Source organism: Vicugna pacos, chromosome 4 (genome assembly GCF_048564905.1).
Source record: "Vicugna pacos chromosome 4, VicPac4, whole genome shotgun sequence".
NCBI lineage: Eukaryota > Metazoa > Chordata > Mammalia > Artiodactyla > Camelidae > Vicugna > Vicugna pacos.
In genome coordinates this window covers 38,389,788-38,414,775 of record NC_132990.1, presented here as the reverse complement: position 1 = coordinate 38,414,775, position 24,988 = coordinate 38,389,788, and the positions used below count along the sequence as shown (strand labels likewise).

Genomic DNA, 24,988 nt, shown 5'->3' with positions numbered 1-24,988 from the left:
ATGTATTTTAAATTATAAGGGCCTGAGAGTTATATGTATAGTTAATTTTCTTTTTCCAACTTTCCTGGATTGCTAAGAAAATCTCTCCAGAAAAAAAAACATGTTTCACAAAGTGGGAAAAGGGAAGAGGGCTGGTTAACGGTGGAGGATAGAGCCGAAAACAGGCAAGAAATAACTGATAGCCTGAGAAATCCTCTTAGTAGAGAAACTGTGAAGCAGATAACAATATTTGGATGTTTGAAATAGATGTGCTCCTTTTTTTCCATTCTATAGACCAGCTAATTAATTTTTTCCATTTCTAAGGGACTGACTATTAAAATTGTCTTCAGTTTATTTAAAAGCTCACAAAATTATCAAGTTGCAGAGGGTCAGTCAAATAGTGTTTCCAAACATGAGTTTCCTTAGGAATGCTGTTCCAGTGGGGAGAGTGTAGCTCAAGTGGTAGAGCGTATGCTTAGCATGCATGAGGTCCTGGGTTCAATCCCTAGTACCTATGTTAAAATATTTAAATACATACATACATACATACATACATACATACATACATACATACACCAACCAACCTAATTACCCACCCCCCCAAGAAAAAAGAAAGTAAAAGAAAAGAAAAAATTGCTGTTCCTACAAGATCCTCTGTGATAAAATAGAAGTGTGGGAAATATCACTGCAGATCCTCCTGGAAAGTCATATTAGTAAATGAAAGATTAAGAAGTGATACAATAAAGAATCATTTTCATTTTCATTTGTTAGATTTTCTCCAAGTATTTGACCATAGAACCCCTATTTTATGAGCTAGCAGCTGTTCATTTCACTCAGAACTAATGTGCATGATGCTAAACTCTGTGGGAAGCACCCCTGTCAGGTATTCTTCCTAAATGTCCCTTAGTCTGCACTTAGAACTCTTCACAACTGAAAACAAACCCATATCACTTCCTTCGATCTCTGCTCAAGGAAATTCTAGTCTTTGTTTCTGCAAATCATAAAACTTCTTGTCTGCTTACTTTATGTCCCATCTGTCCCTCTACTCTCCTCTTTGACTGTTTCTTTTATAAGACCCATCAATTATCTCATCGGCAAACTTTAGACAGAATTTATTTGTTGAGTACAAAATTATTTATTAAGCATAAATAGCACTAGGTACTCAGATACTCAGGTGTGGGAAAAAAAACTTAAGCGACCAGTTTAGTACCTGTCTTCAAGGAGTTTACAATCTAGCCAAGAAGAAAAGCCATTGTACACAGCATTATAACTTGTAGGTATGTCACCTGCCGTGTGAAAGGTATAAAGGAGGTAAAAAAAAAAAAAAAGAGGGAAGAGAATGTCTAGGGGAGAGCCACCTAAGAAGGAGACATGGAGGAGGACTGAGATGATATATTCCAGGTTGGGTGAAAGCATTAAAAAATAAAATTACAGAAATATTAAAAATAATAATAAAGCCCAGAGACTCTCCAATGGAGAGTCTCCTAGCTTGGCTAGACTATAATAGGGAATAGCATGAACTAAGCCTGAAAAGGAAGTTTAGAGTTATATAATAGATAATCTCATGTGTCAGGCTGATAAATGGGGATTTTATATGTAAGGTAGTGGCAAGTATTAGAGAATCATTGAATGTCTTTATAATGATACCATCCAAACATTGAGATTAACTTAGTAACAATGACTAGGAAAAACTCAAGTGAAAGATGACTAGAAGGTGGGTCTACTGGGAAGTTGTTGGAAATGAAAATAATATAAACAGACTCGGCAAGACTTGGCAAGTTATCAAGTCATAGAGTGACTGAAAAACAAGAATGAGTCTGAGTCTTTGCACTTTCGTGTCTGAGAATCTAGGGAGAGAAACAGAAAAGCTAAAGAGCTTTAGGGGTAGCGAGGACTGGGTGTTTGGGTTTTGATGTATTCCATTTAAGAGTGGAACATAGAGATGGTGTTTCTATGCAAGCAATTAGAAGGGTAAACTGGGAGACTCTAGAAAGAGAAAATTGGATCAAAAACAAAGTTTTAAAAGTCCTTTGATGTAAATGAATAACTGAGGTCATCAAAGTGCATCAGGTCCTCACGGGAGAAGATAGAGAGTGAAAGGAGGTGGGGTTTAACTGTTTAACTGTGGAAAACTCCAGGGGGAATAAGTCAATGAAACAGATAAAGGAATGGTGTAAAGTAAAAAGACTCAGTCAGGCTAATACAAAACCACTGAAAACAAGGGAGGGAAGTCTCGAGCAGTGATGTGCAATGGTACGTAGGTAAAGAAGGATCAGGTCTGAGGAGAGCCCACTAGATTTGGTGAAGCAAAGGTCACTGAACTTTGAGGGAGTAGCTCCAAGAGGACAGTGGTTCTGACATTGGAAGCCCTTGTTAAAACACAGACGGCTGGTCAGTCCTCCTTTCTGACCACCTCTCGCCAAGATTCTAATTTTGTAGCTCTGCAGTGAGGCCAGAAAATGTCCACTTCTAACAGATTCCTGCTGATGCAGATGTCACTAGTGGAGGAACCATACTATGAGAACCACTGTACTAGAGTGATGGCAGATTGTTAACAGGTGCAAGAGAGTGAGGGAATGCATGGTCTTCCAGATGTGTACGGCAATGGAAGCAAATTCAAAATATTTGCCCATGAAAAGACGATGGGAAAAGGCTGTAGATCTGAAGACTAAACTTCTCTCCCATAGCATCCAGCACTTATAGCTTATAGCCCTATTAGGTACTCAGGGCTATCTCTACATTGAAGATAACCAATAGCCATTTCTTTCTCTTTGCTCTGGTAGCTAAAGCTTCTTAAATGTAGTCACCTCTTCTAAACTCCTCCATCTGATTGCCAGAAACTGCCCCTAAATCCCATCTTATATCCAAAATATGCCAGTTGTGTGACAGTCACCCTCAACTACCAGAGTTGGGGTATAGCAAGGTTTGAGGCTCTCTGCAAAGAGGTTAGCTCTTAAAGGATTAAGAGAATATGTCAGACATCACTTTAGCCTTGAAAATGCAGCAATGTGTGTGTCCTTAGATTGATGTACTTCAAAGCTCAAGTTCTATTTTGCCAAGGTATCAAATTTTCCATGTTTCTCATAAAACTACAGGAAGTTGGCAGGAAGTATGTGCTTTCTACCAAATACAGTCATGCTCATGTGTAATACCAGGAAATAAGAATTAATGCAACTCTTGCAGTTAAGAAAAGTCATTTCAAAGTCTTTGTAGTAGTTTTCTTCATGACACTATGATTTTATTACCTATAATTTAACACACCGTGGTGCTTCCTGATGAACTGTTTATGGCCCTTTCGTTTTTCCCAGATGCCAGGTATATAATGCTTATTTAAATTAAGTTTTTCCTCTCTTATTCAGAACTTTTTAAGGACTCTGCTCTTTGCAAAGTTGACTCTTACCTGGGTGAAAAGAGAATGAAGAGTTACACAAATGTAATCACAGGCTGTCAGAAGGCTGAAGCTCCTATTAATGATGAGAAGCCAGCTTCAGGAAATCCAAAGGTCACTTAGTTTACATGTAAATATTTGCTTGGATATAGGAAATAGGAGGAATGAGATTTTAATACCAAGGAATACTGTAAGAAGAAAAGAGACAGTATAAGAGGCTTAGTGTGTCCCTGACAGTAATCATGGGATATTTTTTAAATACCTACTATGTGCTTAACATGTGAAGGAAACAAGTGTAAAGCACATCCATTTCTTCAAGTAAATACTGTCTTTGGGCAACAAAACAAAACACATAAAAGAGCTACAAACAAATTTTTTAACTGGCTGTTGAATAGCATGGTATACTTTATGTGGGGGACACTGCATAATGCATACACATGGAAGAGGGGCAACAAATGAACACAGTAGGGGCTGAGTTAATTAATTTTCAAATAACAACTTCAATATTTGAATATATATACTTTAGGAAATGAGAATGGAAAGGGCAAAGCGAGGAGACTACAATTTTTTTTAACAAGTTATAGTCATTTTACAATGTTGTGTCAAAATCCAGCATAGAGCACAATTTTTCAGTTATACTTGAACATACGTATATTCATTGTCACATTTTTTTTTCACTGTGAGCTACCACAAGACCTTGTATATATTTCTCTGTGCTATACAGTATAATCTTGTTTATCTGTTCTGCATATGCCTGTCAGTATCTACAAATTTTGAAATCGCAGTCTATCCCTTCCCACCCCCCTCCCCCTTGGCAACCACAAGTTTGTATTCTATGTCTATGAGTTTGTTTCTGTTTTCTATTTATGTTTTTTTTTTGATTCCACGCATGAGCAATCTCATATGGTATTTTTCTTTCTCTTTCTGGCTTACTTCACTTAGAATGACATTCTCCAGGAACATCTATGTTGCTGCAAATGGCATTATGTTGTCGTTTTTTATGGCTGAATAGTATTCCATTGTATAAATATACCACATCTTTATCCAGTCATCTGTTGATGGACATTTAGGCTGTTTCCATGTCTTGGCTATTGTAAATAGTGCTGCTATGAACATTGGGGTGCAGGTGTCTTTTTGAAGTAGGATTCCTTCTGGATATATGCCCAGGAGCAGGATTACTGGGTCATTTGGTAAGTCTATTCCAGTCTTTTGAGGAATCCAAGAGGCTACAATTTTGTCTTAACTTTTAATCTTCAGTCCTCTGAGTTCTAAAATGGGAACAATAATGGCTATTCCATAGAAGATGCAGAGGTTGAATTGAATTCCATGTGCATGTGTTTGTGTATGTGTTAGATTCTGTGTGTGTGTGTGTGTGTGTGTGTGTGTGTAGTGACAGATATATCTTTACCCTGAAATATTTAAATGTATTTCCCCCAAACAAGGACTTTCTTTTTCATAACAGCAATACAGTGATCATTAGATTCAAGAAATTAACACAAATACAACATGATCTAATCTACATACCTTATTCAGAATTTGCCAGATTTTTCCTTCTACCTGGGAAAGTGCCTCAGTCTTCTTTTCTCTTTCCTGACCTTGACACTGTTGAAAAGTACAGGACACTTACTTTGGTGACTCTCAATCTTTTGAGTTTGTCTGCTTCTCCTCATGATTATTTGCAGGTTATATATTTTGACGCAGAAGCATCATCGTGTCCTTCCCGGTGATTCATATCTGGAGATTCCTGATGCCTGTTTCTCATTGTTGGTGATTTTAATTTTCATCACTAGGTTAAGGTGGTACCTATCAGATTTCTCCTGTTTTCCTGCTTCCTTTGCAGTTAGGTACGTCTCCTGTTACTAATCAGAGTTTCTACTACTTGTTTTAACATCCATCGATGACTCTTTCTGAATCAATTATAACCGTGATGGCTGCCAAATTGTGACTTTCAAAATCCCACATCAAAAGCAATTTTTAAAAATTGTGTGTTCAGAGAGATGCTACTCTATGTGACTGCCTCTGGTTTACAAAATGCTACTCTGGAATATAAATGCTTTATATACAGCATGAGGAAACATCCCTAACACCCAGCTGTGACTGTTAATGTCATAGGGCTAGCACTGCTGAGAAGGTCTGGAAAGCAATATCAGTCTGATGAATGGCTATGCATTTCAAAGTTTCTGCTTTAGAGAAGGCTTTGTCCTTGTCTTCAAAACATATTGAGAAATATTGTGTGCTTTGAGATAAACTACTTTTATGAAGAATTCCACCTCTGACCATCAGGACTTGTTTCTGCTTCAAGACATAAAGAATTCCCTCTTTTGCTTTTTTTTTCAAGCAATAAACTTATTTATATATGACTCAGAGCAGATTAGAAGCCTTTAAAACCTTGTTTGAAATAGCCACAGGCTTTCTCTTCCCTGCAGAGGGGCTCCAGCCCCTTATTTCCTTTACTTGAAAATTACAGCTAAAAATTAATTCTCATAACACCTGTGAGATGTATTGGAAGAGGAAAAAGTTTAACCTCTTTTATTTTGCCCTTCTAATAAAATTATCGAGTATTAGCATTTCAAACATTATATGTTGAAATGTGATCTTTATAGACTAGGACTAAAGCAGTATAAATCTAATGATCACTTACTATGCCTCAGGTACAGGATATACTAGTATAATATTCTATATATTCTCATTTACTCTGAAACCACTTTCTGAGGTATTAACCCCATTTGCAGAAGACAAAACTGAGATAGAAGAATTAAGTGATCTTTACTTCATTTCCAATGTTTATGAGCCCTACTTATAAATCGTGAGAATTGGAACCTGTTTTTGTTTATCTGTGTTAGAACAGTCTTGAGACTGATTTGACCATTCCTGTGGCCCAAGAAGCTCATGAATATTTTCTGCTTTTTTGGCCACAGGTGGCATTTCCAGACCCAATATGTTCTCTTGAAATAACACATTCTTTCAACCCTGACAGCATCTAGCTAGAGACTGTAGATTTACATTTTTATAAACCATTGGTATTATTAAAGCACATCTACTGATTTCATGATTTAAAACTTTTACTTTTAAAAACTTTTACTTTCACCTTTTCACCCACTTACTAAAGGAATACTTAATATGCCTGGCACTATGCTGGTCTCTTTATACCTAATACCACCTGGTACCACAACTCTGGATGGCAGATTTAAATTCTGATTCTGCATGTGAGAAAGCTGAAACTTAGAAAGATTTGCTCAAGACCAAAGCACTAGAGGGTTCAGAGGCAGGATTAAGTCCTATGACTCATCTGATTTCAGAGTCCACAATCCATATACCAAACCGACCACACCAGCTTTCACCAGGGTGCAGGGATGTGTGGGTAAGAAAAAAAAACCAAAGTGACAGGGGCTTAACCTGAATGCGAGGCATATTTTCCTTTGTTTCTCTTTTTTTTTTAAGTTTACTTCAAAATGTTTATTCCTGACTTATGAATGCAAATTTTAAATTATACAGAGATGAAAATATTTTAGAGGAAATTTTGGGCTGGGCATTGGGGCCATGGCAGTGAAGATAGTCGAATAATAATACTCTTCTGCTGTTGCCTGGTGTGTCAGTTCTACCAAAATCCTCCAATGGCCTCTTTCAGCAGCTTTCTGCCCTTGAACGTTAGCACAAAGTATTTCCTTTGCCCCAGAATGTTGTATCTGCTCTTATTCTGTGACAGACTGTCTCCTACCCTTCAGGTCTCAGTGTAAGTACGGCTTTGTCAGAAAGCTTTTCCTGACCTATCCATCCACACTACTCGACTATAAGTCCCATGAGGCCAGGGACCCACCTGAATCCCTGGTCCCTAACCCTCGGCCTGGCACATTATAGACACTCAGTAAGTAATTGTTAAATTGATGAATGGATGCGTGGATCAAAGAAAGGAGGGAAATGAAAGAGAAGAGGAGAAAGAGGTGGGGAGAAAAGGAAGGAGAGAGGAAGACTATTAGAAAGAGACAAAAAGGGAGGGAAGAGGAGAAGAAGAAAGGAAGGCAGAGAGGGGAAGAAAGAAAAATTCTCAGCCAGGCTGTATAGGAAACATAGTGTGATGCAAAAATGTCCTGGACCTACAGCCTGTAGAAGTGAGTTCAGGTTCCCCTTTATCCACTTGTTCCATAGTATTGAATACATGATTTCCCCTCTCTCAACCTGATTCCTTATCAGTAAAATAAGGATTTGAACTTGAAGATAAGAGACATCTCAGATCTCTTCAAACTCTGTCATTCTCCAGAACTACACTTGTTAGTGAATAAGTGTTCTCTGATGCCTAATATGCACTTCTCCACTTCTCCTCCAACTCCCTGAAGAGTAAAACAGTCCATGGCCTTGAACAATACAAATCTGTTTGAAAACACTTTATACTCTGTCACTCCAGTTTTTATCTCACTAAGCTGTCTAAGACTGTTGAAAATACAGTAGAGTCATTAAAATCAATTCTTAGCTTTCTTTTCCCTTGTAATCTGTAAATGCTATTATATTTTGACTGAAAAAGACCAAAACAGCATGTACAAGCCTCAGCAGCAAGAGTAATAGATTGCACCATTTATTTGAATGCATAAATGTCATTTTCTAGGAGGACTGATATTATCCAGATTTTTCGTGGTTAGGATTCTCCTGTGGCATCCACATTTGACGTAACTGTGAGTGAGCAGGAGAGAACAGCAGCAGACTGGCTTGTATTATACAAGTAGTGGGCTCCTGTACATTGCTGATTAGATCTGAGGTGATACATTTGACTGAAAGGCTTCTGAATGTGTCTGCCACATCACACCATGTTCTGCAGGCTGTTAGCTGAGAAAGGAGGTGAACCACAGTCAGTTACAGTGGGAAGACCTGAATAAGCAAGAAGTGCAGTCTTGTAACTCAGTGGCGAGTGAGTTGTGCTGAGTGGATGGGCAAGGTCACTTTCCTGTGCTCCTGCGCACACACGCACGTATGAGCTTGTCCCACGTGAAGCTGTATGTCACTTGCACGTCTATCACATATATACATAGAAAGGTTCGTGAACACATGGAACCCCTCTGAGTTTTAGGAAACTCTTGGCATCCACTCAGTAAAGTTAAATCCAGTCAAAACACTGAATTTGTGTTATATATTCAAACTCTAAATATGGTGTTTCCCATGATACCAAGACTTACCTCTGAGGTTTAGAGGGTAGCTACTAATTGGTTAAACTAGGCTAGTCTTACGTAACTAAGTATCCAAGTGTTGAACTTTCCTCACTACTGTAAGTTGAAAATATTTATAATAAGATTTGAACAAGGCTGGATGATCAAGATACAGTTAATTCTCAATAAACTCTTCTAAGAAGACGATAAATACAGAGTTCATACATCATGTGGCATATACCTTTCCATGTGGGATGCTTGTTAACGTTTTTTGTTACTGCTGATGCTTCCCTTGGTGCCGTCATTGGTCATGAGCTGTTTGAGTGTAGCAACCATGTCTTAGATTTCTTGGTATCTCAATCATGGCTTTCTGTCATCAAGGATGCTTAATAAATGCTTAGAATCGTTTATTTTGCATAGTTTAAAAATGACCAATCTGTATTGATTTTGAAATGTGTGCTTTTCAAATTTGAGTGTCTTCAGCTCCTGTAGTGAACCACGTAGTGACATCCCCAAGATACAAAGGAGTTGCCACGTTCCCCATTCTGCCACCTGCAAGTTTTTTGAAATGTCAGGCAGCTCCTTTTCTTCAGGAGCAAATTTAGCATTCTTTAAAAAATTCTCTTGATCTGGGAATAGGGTCAAAAGCTTCTGTTTCAAAGAGTTCCTTTCCCCTCAGGTGAAGTAAAATGAGGGAGGTCCCTCATGCATTCACCTATTCGTTTAAAACTAATGTGCCAACAAATGTGTAGTGAAGCCCTCACACTGTTAACTTTTCAGTCAATGTCCAGCAATGAAAAATAAACAAATGAACTGCAGTCTGTGGAAAAACCAGAAGGCAGTGTAGATAACACCCACAAATAAGTGAGATTTGGTTGCACTGAGTTTATATGGTCTTACTAAAAACCACGTCAAGGTGCCTGAGACATAAGTGCTTTCTCAAGAAAATTGAAAAGGCATAATTTACAGAGATGTGACCTGGAGGTCCATGCTTCATGCATCCTAATTAAGTAAAGCAGTCCCTGAAATTGCTTTCTGTCATCTGGATAAGAGGCAATTATAGTTACACTTCAGGTTGCTAGTTTGGTTAGGGAATAAGGTATTATATTCAGCTGACTCCTCCAATCAACTGAGGGTTAATAAATTCATGTCCATACTTGTGAAAGTGTAATGTGGCAAACAGGGAAATCTAGCTGCTTAGAAGATGGAGACTTCAAAAAATTCACTCTGAAACCTTCCCTTTTCAGTTCATAAAGTTGGAGTTAGTGATCATTTTTGTTTTCTCTTACTGAAATTGAAAAAAAATCCCCAAATTGTTTGGAAATTATATTTACATCACCAAGTTGAGTTTTAGCATGGTATACAATAAATTCAGTTAGAATCGATTTCTGATTTCTTTACAAAACATCTTTATTCTTATCTCGATTTAATAAGTATTATAATTTGTAATCTTCTGTCAGCTAGATGATGAATTCTTCAAGGGTTGAGGCGTTTTTCTTTGAGAAATCCTAATTATAGCAGGCCCTCATAAAGTTTGATGAAGGAGTAAATTTTAATATTATGTTTTTATGTTTTATGAATTGGCAAATTTGTGTCTCCTAGAGCCTGTTCTTGAAATATGCTAAGTCTTTGAAAGTAGTTTCTGGCTTTTTGTTGTTGTCATTAGAACATTTACTGGAAAGACTGCAAAGTTTGCATTCATTGGTCTTTTTGGTAGTTTCTAATTTTTCTTCCTGATCAATCTGCACGCTCTGAATTGCTGGTTACTTGTTGAGTGCAGTTAGTTGAGTTTTTCTTAACCAAGTTTTTACTAATCAAGAAAAAAATTAGTTTAAATGCAAAAGCTTTTTGAATAATTCTAATTAACCACAACAAAAGGGTTGGCCTACTAAAGGAAAGAATTGGGCTGAAATTACCAGAAAGTTGAGAGGAGTCCACTGTTAGCAATTTCCCATTGTAAAACATGAATGAGCACAAGGAAACTGTTAAAGAGATTTTAAAATTGTTAAAATGTATCTGACTACTTTTTAATACATGGGTGAACTAGAGCAAGATTTCAAGTCATTTTAATTAACTTTCCAGAGATTAAATTTCCAGAATGTGTGCATGCACACACATATGCAGACACACATTGAGTAGTGTGCTGTTATATGTTTAACAATGCTAATGTCTGTGAAAAAAATTATAATACAAACGCCTTGATTTGTAGCATTGTTGGATTCCAGTATAAAGACGCCTATCATGGCTAATTTCAAGCTACAAAGGTGATACTGCTCAGCGTGGTTGGGAAGAGATACACACAATCAGCTCTTACACTGAAGCAAACCAGCTCAAACCACTGCATCCTTGCTCCCATATACCCTTTAACCTCTAATACCACAGTTATTGTATTCTGTGAATTACACGTAGAGGTGACCCAACACCCAGTATGAAAGTATCTAAACTGGTAGAATGAAATATTCACCTTTCTTTTCCCCATGTTTCAGTCAACTAAATGGAACAGTGAGGCTTGCTTCTTCATGGGAATAAGTTCATTTTAGTTGATAAATTTATCAACACATTCAGTTGATAAGTGACATCTGTAAGCATGAAGTTCTCACCAAACCTTCAGTCATTTTGCTGATGACCCGGACTTAACCGACCAAGCTGAGTGCAGACTGGATCTCTGCTATTTCATGCAGAGCTGGAGCATGGCCACCATGAGAACCAGAAAGAGTGGCTTCAAAGTCCTGTCTTTGAAGATATTAAAGTTGCTGTCCCAGGGACCTTGCTCTCAGCACAGCCTGCTTCTTTGAACAACTCAGTCTGTCTTTTTGGCTTCCCAGCAGCTTAGGACCCCTTCTCCTTATTTCCTCTGTTCTCTCTTGCTTCAGAGACTGCAAGACCCAGCCTACTTGAGATGGACAGATGAGTTGTCAATGGAGTATCAGGTGGATGCCAAAAAAGTCAGATGGAAATAGGGTCTGATTGTTTAACTCTGCTTATAATCAGTAATTGGCACTAAGTAAAGCAGGGAGTTTTAATCAAGGTAAATGGAACTATGATGAATAGATAGCTAAATGGAGTCCAGGAAGTAATAGAGTATAATTCAAAAAGAAAGGTTACATTTAATCCAAATATGTGAAATGCTTCTGAGAGGAAAGAAGGCTACCTCTTTATAGATTCTGGAAATTCAGCTAATGGACACTTCCTAAGAATCCTTGATGGAATAAATAGCTATGTTCTTTAAAGTAGGAATCTTCATGGAAAACCTGCTATTAAACAGATTTAAAACATACACACTCATACGCATATCCCTTAGTGTTGTGGTAAAAAAAAAATGCTACATTTTCAGAGGTGAGGTTAATTGGACACGTGTGTCACTTTTCCAATCTGTGGGTCATGTATACTTTTATATCATCCCTAGTTAATAAAATGTTATTACATTTATATAGACTTAGAATGACTGTCTTCTTACCCTACCCCTCACTTCTGCCATCTTTCCTTTTCTTTTTCTTGTCCTATTAGTTTGTTTTACTTCTGTAATATTCAGGCTGTATTTCAGTAATGCATTGAAATTAGTGGTGGATTTATAACCTAATATTTATTTTTAAAAACCTTGATGTTAGTAAGTACATCAAGGATGGGTCTCAGTATCTTCCATCTAGGCCAATAAATAGGATGTATCATATTTTGTTGGTTTTTAAATTACAGTTTTTTGTGAAATATATTTTATGAAAGAATCAGTGGCCAAACCCTTTTAGGGTGAGATGAGCCAGTTTCTCCAGCCCTGACCCTCAAGTGGAGATATTTACATATGAAAAGGGAGTGAGTAAATGTCTCATGATCTCAGAAATTTGATATTTCAAGGCCTTAGTGGAATATAACTTGTCATGATGTTTTGTAATATGACTGAAAATATCAACAACAGCCACAAAAGTAGTGAATGAGGTGAGTATGCTTGTTTGAAGTATCTACTTTGTGCCAGGTGTCTGGGTTTCTTAAGTTGCACTATATGCTGAGTACTATACTAAGTATTTCATATGTATTGCAGTCATTCTTGAGAGCAACTTGACAAAGGAATTATCACTATCCTGTTTTTATATATGAAGAAACTGAAGCTTAGAAAAGTTTAGAGAGAAATATGAGGGAAAACCAGTGTTCAAACTCAAATCAAGCAGACTGTAATTCTGTTCTCTTACTGCTAGGGCCATCTGATTTTAATCTCTGAAAGGGCAAAGACCATGTTGATTATGCTTATCTTTCTATTTCTGGCACCTAATAATTTGCTTGGCATTCACTGTATATGTGTGAGTTGAAAGAATGAATGAGCATCTCTCCTAAGTTCTTGTTAGCTGTCTTTTTTTTTTCATCTGAAAGTGAGAATTATAATGTTAAAATTTTTGGTGAAACTTTCAAACATTTAATGAGACCATATGGCTTAGTGTGGTTGTAGCATTTTAGTTCCTCATTGTGCAGCAAAGAGTAGTAGTAGGCACCCCCAGATGTAATCTAGGAAATCTAGAAAAGACTACAGAGTTGCCAAAATAAATCCAAAAATTTCATGAGTTCAGCAGTTCAGTTTTAACTCAGATAATGTTGATGGTGACCAATAAATACCCTGTGCCTATGTAATTTCTTTTCTGGTGTTTCATGTCAATATCAGCATAATAAATGCAAGAATTACAATCTCTAGGAGATATAGCTTCATATTCATTTAGTCTTAGTAATCCACATAAAATTATCAACTAGCTTTGACTACGTTCTGAGTGTTGAATTCATGAATACAGTGCTGGTGTAGCTAGCATTGCTGTACTAGATTCCAGAATGAATAATCTTGTCTATACTAAAATAATGCTTTTTGTTCTTAAAATGCCATTTAGCCCGATTGGTTAAGGAAAACCTGAGTGTCATGTTAGCAATCTTTAAGCTTCATGGAAGTTTTTGATTCTGTCATAAGAAAAAAAAATAGAACTCGTCTTGTCAAATAAGGTGTCTGTCATCTCTGAAAACACAATTATGGCAGATTATTTTGAAATATTTTTAATAACTTTCCCTAACTATAAAGTAACAAATAATTTATTAAACAAACTTTAGAATATGTGATCAAAATTTAAAAAAAAAATACATCTCTTGAGCCTTAGGCGACTACAGTGAACATTCACTAACATTTGTGTGCTAAGAGACTTTATACTTCATGGAGAGATATGTGAGTCAGTAGAAAGGGAACATGAATTAGACATTCTTGTCTTTACAGAAAGCTTCAACATTTCAGGTACTTGAACCCCTGGAGTAGCCTCGTTTAGTGAAGAGTTCAGTCTATATCCTGGCACATGACTCAGATGATAAAAGCCCTAACTCTACTCTAATTTTCGTACTAAACATTCTTTCCTGAATTCTAGTTCTCTGTCTGACTCTGTTTATTATCAATATCTATAATATAGGCATTTGAACTCATATTTATATATGGATATGGAGTGATTTAATGTAGCTTTATGTGTTTTTTGCTGAAGGTCTCATAAATCATTACATACTGATTTGTAAAGACTTGATAATTCCTGAAGGTTTATTCTCAAGAAAATATGCATTGAAAAATCTAATGATTTTCTTATTTTGGTCATAAGCTTAGATGGTCTAAATTTTATTATGATATTTCTCTTCCTTTATCATATCTTAATTTGGAATGGGTAAATCTTGAACTTTTTTTTTTTACATTCTTTTTTTTTAACATTTTTTATTGATTCATAATCATTTTACAGTGTTGTGTCAAATTCCAGTGTTCAGCACAATTTTTCAGTCATTCATGGACATATACACACTCATTGTCACATTTTTTTCTCTGTGAATTCTTGAACTTTTTATTGATACAATATTTATACCTTAATTTGGTGTCATTTTATATTTTGGTCACCTTTCAATAGGTAGCTTTTACTCCATAATGAATTTCATATACCTTTTGCTCTAGAAATCTGTGAATACATAGAACACATTTTTAAAAATCCCTCATATTAATATTAAGCTGATTTCTATTAGTATTTTAGTTTTTACTCTGGCTTGATGGGACTGCTTTGGTCTTCTTTTATAGGTCAGGAGTTCTTTTCCTGGAATCCTCAAATCCCCAAAGGGTTCGAGGATTTTATTCATAAGGTCTTTGAACTTGGATGGAAAGAATATGTACATCTTCCTAGTCACTAACCTTGGACATTAACAGGAGCCACACAGTGGACTGTATTCTGGTGTTCCACTGCATGGGAGTTTTGTTTCTATGGCTGCATGTTGTGTCTTGTATGCCACCAGCGATGGCTGCTAAGTCAATGCTTTTCCTTATTAAAGAAGAAATGTGCCAATAGTGCTGACAGGGTATTTTCCCCAGAAGCGATCACATTGTAATTCATTCTGAAGTATATCTCATATAGCTTATGCCCGTAAGTGTAAGAAATATTCCTTTTCAATGAATCATGTATTCATGCCAGTAAAGCTCAGGCTGTAATGGTGTGGAGTTCTCACAGCTGTCATCCTGCAGGCTTCAGGGCTACTTCAGCAGCTCCTTCTGCACCACTCTGACGAGCAGAGCAAGTCTATCCATAGGGGATTTAGAGCCCACAGCTTCAGTCTAGATCATTACTGTCTGTCTGTCTTCATCAGTCAAGACGGTTGCACCACGAGGAAGAAATTTATCAGCAGGGCTGGAAAATGATGATCATAGCTTCTCATTGGGGAATGAGTGTTTCCTTATCTATGATATATTGTGCTTTGTCAAAGAAGAAATAGGTTGCTTGGTGCTGTGAAGGTGAAGAAACTGCAGAATTATCCCTAATTTGTGCTGGACTCAGAAAACAAAGATGTGTTAGGAATCCGAGTCAGGAAAAGGGGAACAGGTTTGAATGAGATGTATTTAACTGGTTTCCCTCTCCAAGTAACATTGCTTGTACCTGGATGGGTAGGCAGTCACCTACACAGTACTATGCTTCTCTGGCCTGCTTTCAAATGGCTTTAGAAATCAGAGATGCAGAGATGTCAGTTTCCCCAGACATTATGGGATAAGCTGGGATAGTAGAAGTATCAAAACACAACAGATTAATAAGGAAAAATGGGGAAATTATAGCTTATGTTGTTGTCATATATAGTAAGTGGCCCTGTAATCAGCTAACACTGGCTGAACACCAGGCTAACTTGTGAGATTTTTATTTGCATTAACTTATTTAGTCCTTGTAAGAGCTTTGTAAGATTCATATATTATGAGGAACTGGAGTGAGAGAGAGGTTTCAGTAATTTACCCAGGGCCATACTGTTAATTGACAAAGTTGTTATTGGATCTCAGGCAGTCATGTTAAGAGTTCACACTCTCAACAGTTATATTCTATGGTATGTTTTGGGTGTATTCTTGAAGGCACTATGATATACTTTCCTTGGATTGTCATCCCTAGGTAGGTGGAAGCTTGCCACTTCCTTGTTAAAAATCTGTTTCAGACTTAACCAGTACTTCTACCTGTCCGATATTACTGTATCCAATTTGTTCTTTCCTTCCAGAAAATGGTAATGGCTCAGTTCTTGTTACTCTGCACCTCTATCCTGTGTGTATGTGTGTGTGTGTGTCTGTACATATATATTCTTTTCTCTTCCAGTTTCATTGACATATAACTGACACACAGCACTGTGTAAGTTCAAAGAGTTCAGCATAATGACTTGACTTACATACATCATGAAATGATGACCACAGTAAGTTTAGTGAACATACAAAATTTAAGAAATAGAAGAAAATTTTTTCCCTGTGATGAGAACTCTTAGTATTTATTCTCTTAACAAACTTCCTATATAACATACAGGAGAGTTAATTATAATTATCATGTTGTACCATATATTCCTAGTACTTATTTTTCTTGTAACTGGAAGTGTGTGTGTACCTTTTGACTACCTTCATCTAATTCCCTCTCCTCCCACTCCCACCACAAATCTGATTCCTTTTTGTATGAGTTTGTTTGTTTATTTGTTTTTGAAGTATAATTGTCCTACATTATGTTAATTCCTGGTACAAAACATAGTGATTTGTTATTTCCATACGTTTTGAAATAATCACCATGATAAGTCTAGTTACTGTCACTTTACAAAGATAATACATGATTATTGACTTAATTTCCCATACTATACAGTTCGTACCCATGACTCACTTACTTTGTAGCTGGAAGTTTGTATCTCTTAATCTCTCTCATGAAAGAAACCTATTTCTTCCCTCCTCCACCCCACCAGCTCCTCTGGCAAACGGTTGTTTGTTCTCTGTATCTTTGACTCTGTTTCATTATGTTTATTCATTTGTTTTAATTTTCAGATTCTACATATAAGGGAAATAGTATGGTATTTGTCTTTCTCTGTCTGACTTAATTTTACTTAGCATAATACCCTGTAGGTCTATACATTACATATATGTTCTTTCTTTGAGTTTACTGAGGAGATATATTTTTGTGTTTAATAATTAATTAATTAAAACATTTTCATTTTGAGGTAAATGTAAATTTACATACAGTTGTAAGAAGTAACACGGAGAGATCCTGTGTATCCTTTGCCTGGTTTCCCCCTATAGTAACATCTTGCAAAACCACAGTGTAATAACACAACCAGGATACTGACATTGTCCAATCCACCAATCTTGTTCAAATTTCCCAAGTTTTACTTAACTCGTGTGTGTGTGTGTACTTAGTTCTCTATAATTCTATCACACATATATATATATTCATGTGTCAAAACCACAGTCAAGATAAGAGGAGAGCTCTGTCACTACAAGGAACCTTTGTATTGCGCTTTTTATACCCACACCATCTTCCTCCTGCATCTCCCCTTCCCTGACCCTAAACCCTGGCAACCATTAATCTGTTCTCCATTTCTAAAATTTTGTCTTTCCAAATGTTTACTATAAATGAAATTGTACCATATGTAACTTTGGGGGATTGGCTTTTTTCTCTCAGTATGTACCTGGAGACTCTTCCAAGTTACTGCATGTATCAAAAATTCATTCCTTTCTATTGCTGGGTAGTGTTCCCCAGTTGGCTTGACATTTCACCTGTAGGAGGACATCTGGGTTGTTTTCACTTTGGGACTGTCATGAATAAAGCTTCTGTGAACATTCATGTGCAGATTTTTGTGTGAAGCTAAGTTTTGATTTCTCTAGGATGAATGCCCAAGAGTGCAATTATTTGGTTGTATAGTAGTGGACATTTAGTTCTGTAAGAGACTGCTAAACTGTATTCCAGAGGGACTATATTATGTTATAATTCCACTAGCAATATATGTGTGATCTGGGTTTCTCACCATTCTCACCAGCTTTTTTCTGTTACCATCTTTTATTTTAGCCATTCTAATATGTGTATAATGATAGCTCATTGTGGTTTTAATTTGCATTTTTCTGATGTCTAATGATGTCGAACATCATTTCATGCGCTTATTTGCCATCTTTATTTTCTGTGAAATGTGTGTTCATCTCTTTTGCTTATTTCATAATTGGATTTTTTTTAACTGTTGAGCTTTGACAGATCTTTATATATTCTAGGTAATGGTCTTTTGCTGGATATACAGTTTGCAAATACTTTCTCCCATTTGTAGTTTGTCTTTTTATCATGTAGCAAGGTATTTTGAAGAACAAAATTATAAAATTTGGTAAGGTCCAAATTATCAGTTTTTCCTTTTAGGGATCATGCTGTTAGTTTCAAGACTAAGAATTCTCGCCCTAGATCTCAGCGATTTTCCTCAGTTTTCTTTTGTAAACTTTTTATAGTTTTACGTTTTACAATTTTAATTTATGATATATTTTGAATTAACTTTTGTATGAGATGTGAGGTTTAGATCACCTATTTACTTATTCATTTTGCCTGTGGATTCCAGTTGCTCTAGTGTCATTTCTTGAAAAAGCTTTCCTTCCTGATGAATTGCTTTTGTAGCCTTGTCAAAAATCAGTTGAGTTATTCATGTGAGTCTAATTCTGGGCTCTTTATTCAGTTCTGTTAATCTATGTGCACATCCCTTTACAAATACTGCCCTGTCTTGATTAATGCAGCCCTGTAGTAAGACTTGATTCTGGGTAGAGTGATTCCTCCCACGTTATTCTTTTTCAAGTTTACTTTAACCATTTTACGTTTAATTTACAGTGTTAATGTATAATGAAAGCAACAGCCCATGCTCCACTTACATTCTTATTCCAACCTCCTGGAGGCAACAGCTGTGAACTAACTGTATTTTGGTTTCTTTCAGTGGTTTACCCTTTATCTCTAAATAATATGCTTATATTGTTACCTCTTGATTTACCAACCTTTGATGTTATGCATTTACTTTCTGCCATAATATATAGTGTCTCAACCCACTTAAATCAATCCCCACTTCCTCTCCCTCCTACCTTCCTCTATGGTTTAAACACTACTTTTAGATTGTTAACTGGTCACTTGTGTACCTTAAAAGACATACCTGGACCTTCATATCTTGACTTCCCACTTTATAGGATGACATTACTGCTCCCCCAACTCTTTCACATCATACTGTTTTGTACATTGTTAAGCTTTTCGACACTTTTTTTTGTCTTATAATGATAATTGTCTTATTTGTTTGTAGTCTGATTTGAACAGTTGAAAATCAATAGACATTTTTTGCTTTTTCAAACTGTAAATGTTTAATCATAAAATTTCTCTCCTGTGCCAAATAATACCCCATGGACCATTCCCATACAAATGTGCCTAAAATCAAGTTGAAATTGACTATCCCCACCAACTGTCAAAATTTAGTCACATTTTAGATTACTTCGCACTTGAACGATGCATTCTTATTATTCCTTGAGTTACAAGTTGTCCATCTTTTTGGAATGAATTTTCTTATTGAAGTATATGCATATATAAAAAGCAAAGATTATAACTGTATTGCCTGATATGTTTTCATAATAAATAGAACATTACCAGTGCCCTCCAAACCTTGCTTGTACCACCTTGGTCATTACTTGTCCTTCTCCAGTCATTTTCTTGACTTTAAACACTATATATATTTGTTTTACTTGATTTTGAATTTTCTATAAATTGAGAGATACAATATTAATCTTTTGGTCTGGCTTCTTTCTCTTAACATTGTTTGTGGGAGGCATGTGGTTGCTCTCAGCAATAAGTTTTAAATTTTTGTTGCTATGAAGTAGTCTTTGTGGTGAAATACCACAGTCTTTGTTCCAACTCTAATGGACATTTTTTCCAGTTTGGCTATTGTGAATATGTTGCTATAAACCTTCTTTTACCTATCTTTGGGTATGCACATAGAAACTCCATTGGGTATATGTTAAGAGTGCAGTTACTGTACTATAGAATATGAATATTTTCAAGTTTAGTGAATACTGCTGAACAATATTTCTAAGTTTTGCTATATTATAGTTTCACTAATGTGCATGAGAATTCTATTTGATTGATTTCTTCAGCTACAACTGGTCTTGGCAGTTATTTTAATTTTGCCTAGTTTGGTGAGTAGATGTTTTTATCTCATTGTAGTTTTAAATGTTGAAAGTGTTCAATGTTTTCAACTGTAGTTGAAAATGTCTGTGTAATGAATGACCAGAAAGAGGGAAATACAAAAGGTAGTAGACTTACTCTACATTAAAAGAAAGACTAGGGGGGAGGTATAGCTCAAGTGGTAGAGTGTATGCTTAGCATGCATGAGGACCTCAGTTCAATCCCCAGTACCTACTCTAAAAATAAGTAAATCTAATTACCTCCCCTCCCCACCACCAAAAAAGAAAAAGAGAGAGAGAGAGACTTGACACCCAAATGCTGGCTCCAACAACAATAAAAATTATTTAAAGACATCTTTGGAAAACTTGACTGTGGACTGTGTATTAAATCATACTTTTCTATGTTAAATTTCTTGGTTGTGATATTGATATCACGGTTGTGTAGGAAAATGTTCTTGTTCTTAAGTGATACATGCTGCAGTATTCGGGGATGAAATATCATGATATCTGCAACTTGCATTCAGATAGTTCTAAGGGATATATGTAGAGAGTGGATCTAGCTGAAGGTACAGAGGTGTTCATTGTACTATCATGTCAACTCAAAAGCAGATTGGAAATTTCTCAAATGTAAAGTTGAGGGACACAAGGGATGTCCAGGGTAAAAGATAATTTAAATGAGAGCTATGGCATTTACTCATTTTGTAATTCATTGGAGTTTGGGCTTACATTTAAATAATGTTAAAAGTAATGAATTGGTCATCGTAATCAAATAAACCTTCTTTGAATGCCTGTTACATCCGAGGTGTGGTAGATGTTATTAGGGAATAGACATACATAATGGAAGGAGAAAAGAGTCAAAGCAGAAAGATAATTGACATGATGGATGAAGTTGTCTTGAAAACTTTAATGTGGAATAATTGTGTTGTGTGTCTAAAAAGTTGCTGTTTCATTTTCTCTGAGAGCTCTCGTTAAAAAGAAATGTGGTCCCCGATATTAGATGGTTTCCAGGAGATTGACATTGCTTTTAACAGTTCAAAAGCTAAAACCACTGGCTCCAATTTCAATCTAGAGAAATGTTTCTAGCAACTGATGATTGCTTGTAGCATATAATACATAAAATGACCTAGAACATGGAGCCAAGGAATGGTTCCTTGATGAATTGGTGTCAGAAGTGAACTTTGAAGGGCAGATAGAGCTAACAAGGCAAATGGAGTGGATGAAAGTATACTTAGCACAAGGAATGTGCAAAGAAAAACAAGAGGGGAACATGGTGCATTTGGGAACTAAGAGAAGGTCAGTGTGCCTGGAACATAGACAGGGAAAAGACAAAGTAGAAAAGTAAGAAACAAAAAAATGAATGGCAACCTCCCTGGACTCCCACCCTTCCATTGCTCACTTTTACTATCTATATTAGCCTGTCAACCACAAGGGGGCGCCCAAAACCCAATACCTGTTTTGTGGCCTGTGTGCCATTCCAAAGGTATTTCCTTTGTTCCTTAGGGTTAGTTATACCAAGCCATCTTGGGCAGCTCCCATCTCTTTCACATATGCCCCTGCCAAGTGAGTAGCAAAGGGAAAACAGAAGTAAGTAAGTTCCAAGTTACTACCACAGCACAATAGATGCTATGTGTCTCATACTCCCTCTTGGGCTGGAAGTCACAATAGCTGTCTGGATACACGTGGCTCAACAATGCGGTCTTCCTTACGTTAGAATGAATTTTGCTTTGACTTCTACATCAAAAATGCTGATTTTTCAGAGTTAGGGACTTGCTGTTTTTATAGGAGGAAATAAAAAGAGAGGCTTGTTTTTTTTTTTTTTAACGATGTCTCTATTGTTCTCAGTTTTTTTGTTTGTTTATTTTTTCCTTAATGGACATTGTATGGTACTCAAGGCATTTAGAAGTAATTCAGTATGCCTATTCAGAATGTATGTGGGTCAGTGGGAATATTGTAACTTCTGGTAATAGAACTATGAGGTAGTAGTAAAAGCCTTAGGTTTGCCGAGATGTATTAAAGCTTAAAATGACTTTAGTAGAAAGAACAAATTTAAAACTGGAGGGAAAATGACATATGTGTATGTGTGTGTCTTTTTCTGTATCTCTATATTTGTTAGTTATCCTAGGGTTTATAAACTGAACCAGAAGGCACAGTGACTACTAAATTCGTTATAGCATAACTCCCACATCGGGCTTACTTTGGGAAAGACCCAGGGGTTCTCAGAACACACCACCTACCACAGCCTGGACCCCCAGGCCTTGGAACTGGAGTGGCCCAGAACTGGCTGTGAGTTCCAACAGCACTAATAATCAGAGTTCACTCAGTCAGCCTTCCACCAACCACCATTCGGATATGTTCTACACCAGTGTTTCATTTATTGGAGTGGAAGGCAGATAGGCAGAACTGAAGAAATTCAGCAGGCCAAATCATTATTTTATATTCTTTCTAATGAGAAAAGGTGTTTTGTTTGTTTTCTAGCTGGCATTATACTTATAGGAACAGAGCTTGTCAGACTAGTATCAGTTTCTTCTATGAAAGTGACAGGACTGATAGATTGCAAGGTGAAGTGTTTACAACTTATCTTGATTCTGTACAGATTTTTATTCTATGCATACTAATGGGAAAAAATCCAGCTTCCTTTTTCAATGTGTATTAATGTTACGGACCGAATAGCAGATATAAATTTTATTGTCAGCTTCTTATTAACTGTGTGAGGCGTCTAGGATAATGAAGTAAAGGGCAAGATCGCTTTCCTTTATGACAGCAGATGATCATGTTATTTAATCAACAAACTGTGTTTAATTATCACTAAGGGTAATGAAACTAGATAAGTTTGACAGCTGACAGAGGAAAGTCAGATAAATTAAAAAGCAAATTCTAAATTTCTCTGGATCTCAACTGGATTAAAAATTTATTTTGGTTGTATATATACACTTTTAAAGTTGATTTTCTTCATTTAAACACCACACTTCAGGGGATTATTTTTACACCAGGAAAGCCTGGTCATGGACCTGAAAACCAATTTAGCACTTTCTTTATTTTATTTCCGAAACTTACCAGTCAGTACTTTGGAAATGGCTAAAGAAAATATAATAACTATAATGAGATGGAATTCAACATTGTAACCTTAGTGTTCAGCCCAATAGAATCTTAAGGCTCTGAATTGTTAACTCATTCCATTTGACTTGATTTTAGGGTCATATGGAGCCAAAACTAACTTATATGCCTTGAATTCACTGCTTTGAACTGAAAAGTAAACTGTTTACTTGCTCCCAATGGGACTACATTATGCTGAAAGATTGCTTCCTGTTTGTCCTAGAGGGGTTTCCTGTCCCTGAAAGAAGTCATAATTTGGGTCAGCTGTCTCTGCAGGGGCCATCCCTGACAGCTTTCTCAGGAAAGTGAGATCAGAAAAGCACCAAGCTGTCGCAGCATATGAAACTAAAGACTTGCCACAGCCCCTGCCTTGGCAGAGGGCTCTAACTTCAAATATAGCCTGAATGCTAAGTCCGAGAAGACTACAGTTCCCCCAAGTGACTCCTGCTGCACCACACTGTGAGTTGTTTCAGTTGCTCCTCAGAGTCATTAGGAATGCTGTCCTGTTTGTCTTTTTTAGACCATCTGTAGGAGGCGTGCCCAGAAAGAGTTGTACCTTTTTCTGGTGACACTGGAAGGTGCTGGAGCATAAAAATAATCCTGGATCAACATATGAGTCAAATGCTGTATTTCTCCATTCTGCAGTTAGGGAACAAAAACTTCAAATGCCATCTTGCCAAAAATAGCAGGCAATTAAAGTATGCCGAATCCATGATACTACATGTGGTAGCCAAGTGTTCAGGAGGCATTATTATGGAGAAATAATTATACTGGTGTTTCCAGGCTTTCATTTCCCCTGGTATTACCTACTGAGCTCTTTACCCTGTAACATTTGAAAAGAAGTAAAGATTTCTTCTGGCTTCATCCAGGGCCATATCACCACTTCTGCTTATTGCTTCTGATTACTGTCCTGGTAAATTCTAAGTACGATGCTGAATTCTGGCACAAACCACTGTCTGAAGGAATCCAAACGAGGAAGCGTGGATATCCGAAGACTGCCCCATTCACACAGTGGGAAAAATCAATTCAATTGAAAGCTCACCTACAGTCTACTTCATGTGTGATGGACAGTACATTACTAGGTCAATGCCTTCATAATTCTTTGTTTCTAGTGAGATCCTGTGGGAGATAGTTCAGATTCTCTGACTCATCTTTGCCGAGTGCTTTCATGCCAGGGTGCTCCCTTCCCTGAAAGGCCTGAAATTGAAGGAAAATGGAAAACTCATCTTGAGGTGAAATTGGAAGGGACCAAGAAGCTTAAAGGAGGAAGTGATTGTCAGTTAGGCAGAAATAGGAGGGCTTTGCTAGAATCGTGCCTTGTAAATTTGTCTACCTTCCACTGCAGTGCCTTGTGTATAGCAAGTATGGGACAAAGGATTCTGGAAAGTATAAAAATGAGGAGTGCGCTAGGTAGTATTGCAGGGGAGAGAGGGGTAGAAAATAAAAGTTTAAAGGAGATGCAAGACTGTTACTGTGAAATAAATGGAAATGCTGTTCTAGAACTTCTAAACAATACTAGTCAAACTGTAAGTTTCACACTGTTGTAATCTGAGTTCTGTGAGTAAATAATGTATCTTTTTCGTGGGAGAAGAGGGTGGTGGTGAGGGAACCCATACTAGAAAACAACTAAAAATAGTGATAATGATACAAATAAAATTCAGTGAAAGGGGTTACATCAGGATAAGGAAAAAACTAAAACTAAGAAATACAGTTGAAGCATAATATATGGATTATATAAATAGAGAATAAAATTAAAAACAATTTTTCAGCAATAGCCATAACCCAAGAACAATAGAAGCAGGCTTGAAGGCATATGGACAAGGTATTTCTTGTTACTGTGTGGGCTGTGTGCTGTGGGATGTGGGATATTCTGTTGTGAGGCTTTGAGAGATCTTGTTGTGTACTGTTTTTAAGTAGGTGTTTGAGGAGTGTTAAGACTTTGTAATTACT

The 24,988-nt window shown here is 36.7% G+C and overlaps 1 protein-coding gene across 23 annotated transcripts in view; it reads left to right on the top strand.

Moving 5' to 3' along the window:
* TRPM3 (transient receptor potential cation channel subfamily M member 3) overlaps positions 1-24,988 on the top strand; it is an 846,268-nt gene that overhangs the window by 418,820 nt on the left and 402,460 nt on the right. The gene's annotated exons all lie outside the window — the stretch shown is intronic.